The 2,500-nt window shown below is 49.4% G+C and overlaps 1 protein-coding gene across 4 annotated transcripts in view; it reads left to right on the top strand.

The window, feature by feature from the left end:
* The window catches only part of Nmdar1 (glutamate ionotropic receptor NMDA type subunit 1), a 71,769-nt gene that overhangs the window by 46,479 nt on the left and 22,790 nt on the right, over positions 1–2,500 (top strand). The gene's annotated exons all lie outside the window — the stretch shown is intronic.

Below are 2,500 nucleotides of genomic sequence, written 5' to 3' on the forward strand. Positions count from 1 at the left end.
TCAGACAGGTCAAAGAAGGATCACATTCAGGGTCAATCTAAAAAGCATAAAACCGGGTCATGTACGAGAGAATCCACAGGTCTTTCTCATCCGCGAACATCACAACACGAATGAATAAACACAAGCGAGGGTTCTCATATCAAAGGTTCTGTGGCTTTCTCGCCGAGGGATAAAGGCAAGTTTCATCCTTAGTAACTAGATAAATAGACATGGTGATGATACATATTATGGATACATCGAATGGGTGAAAGCTGAGAACCAGAAAGTATTTGGCGCCAAATTTCCCATATGGGTTTTACCCTCATTTTTTTCTTTTTTTTTTAGCGCTGATGTTTACGGCGTGGGACATACATACATAACACAGGCAAAAGAAGTTTGGTTTTGAAGGAGAGACTACCTTAGTAACACGATCTGAGGCCAATGACCCCCGCTTTCTCTCATTCTTCCGCGCAATCACTCTCCCTTGTTCTCCCTTCCTGTAATCTTGCTCTGTTTGCATCTCCCACAAACACATGCACAACCACAAAGACAGACAAACAGACAGACGGACAGACAGACAGAAAGACATACTTAGATACTTACATACATACATACATACATACAGACAGACAGACAGACAGACAGACAGACACACAGACAGACAGACAGATAGACAGACAGACACACACACAGACAGACAGACAGACAGACACAGACACCAACGTGCACAACAGCCACCAGCCCAATCCACGAGGCTTCCGACAGCTCCGCCGCCCGCAATAACGGCGGGCGGAGAGCGCGGCTGAAAGGGAGTACTCAGCGGCTCACTCCCCGTGGCTGAGGCGGGATTAACGAAAACACTAAATACTTCCGAACCGCATTGCGACAGTGTGACTAGCTGCTAGCCTTTGCCCTCTCCCTCCTCCCCCCTTCTCCCTTCTCCTTTCCCCCTTCCCACTCTCCCTCCTCTACCTTTCCTCTCTTCTCCTCTCTCGCACTCTCCCTCTTCTACCTTTCCTCTCTTCTCCTCTCTCGCACTCTCCCTCCTCCATCCTTCCTCTCTTCCCCCTTCCCCCTCTCCCTCCTCTACCTTTCCTCTCTTCTCCTCTCTCGCACTCTCCCTCCTCCCCCCTTCTCCCTTCCCCCTTCCCTCTTCCCACTCTCCCTCCTCTACCTTCCCTCTCTTCTCCTCTCTCGCACTCTCCCTCTTCTACCCTTCTCCCTTCCCCCTTCCCTCTCTCCCTCCTCTACCTTTCCTCTCTTCTCCTCTCTTGCACTTCCCCCACCCCACCTTTCTCTTCCCTCACTTCCTCAATCCTTTTACCTCTTTCTTCTCCCTTCCTCCCTCCTCCTCTCTCTTCTTCCACCTTCTTCTCTCCCCCTCTCCCTCCTTCCCCCTACCTCCCTCCCCCTCTCCCACCTTCCTCCCTCCCCTCTCCCTCCTTCCACTTTCCTCCCTCTCCCTCTCTCTCCTTTCCCCTACCTCCCTCCCCCCTCTCCCTCCTTTCCCCCTTCACCCTTTTCCCTCTTCACCCTTCCACCCCCCTCCCTGCTTTTGGGGTTCAATGTTTGTACACTGAGCATAAGACAGGACCTACTTAATGAAACTATTTACTGTCCAAATACGAAAGACAAAATTGTTATTCTTAGACGAAAATTAGTGAGCATATTGATCACACACCTATTAGAGGCTTTCTCTGTCTCTCCTCCCCTTTGTTTGTCTGTCTCTCTCTCTCTCTCTTTGTGTCTCTCTTTGTCTCTCTCTGTTTCTCTCTCTCTCTCTCTCTCTCTCTCTCTCTCTCTCTCTCTCTCTCTCTCTCTCTCTCTCTTCTCTCTCTCTCTCTCTCTCTCTCTCTCTCTCTCTTTTCTATCTCTCTCTCTTCTCTCTCTCTCTCTCTCTCTCTCTCTCTCTCTCTCTCTCTCTCTCTCTCTCTCTCTCTCTCTCTCTCTCCCTCTCTCTCTCCCTCTCTCTCCCCCCCCCCCTCTCTCTCTCGTTAGCATTCCCCGCGTAAGATTCGCTTCTCCATTCATCATTCCCGGCGATGTGTGTGTTTGAGCGAGCGTCCGCGTCCCCCTGTCTGCGTCATCATTTACCTTCCTCTCTGGCTTCGTATAAATAAATGGCTTTCCTTCGTCCGTCGCACATACGGGCGCGGGAAGGTCGTCCGCCTGCCTACTCGCCGCCATGCATTCGCGAACAGATCTGCTCGCGGCGGCGCGGCGTCCGGAAACGAAGTTATTTTCACCGGGAAGCGAGAGGAGACATACAGATTCGGCGCGCGGGGTTATTCTCACCGCGGATTCCTCTTTTAAGGAGTTTGAATAAGTATTCAGATGTAGTATACCAGCGTAAAAAAACATTGGGGAAACTAACACTCTTTTATTATTATTATTATTATTATTATTATTTCGGTGTTGATATACTGTACAGTGTGACACGAGTTCGTTGTTGAATACTTCTTTAGGAAAATTTTGTCGTTGTTTATTTTTAGTTTTTGAGCGACAGAAATGTGACCTTTTT

Source organism: Penaeus japonicus, unplaced genomic scaffold (assembly GCF_977035675.1).
Source record: "Penaeus japonicus unplaced genomic scaffold, GWHDUDI00000001_assembly GWHDUDI00000031, whole genome shotgun sequence".
In the NCBI taxonomy this organism is placed as follows: domain Eukaryota; kingdom Metazoa; phylum Arthropoda; class Malacostraca; order Decapoda; family Penaeidae; genus Penaeus; species Penaeus japonicus.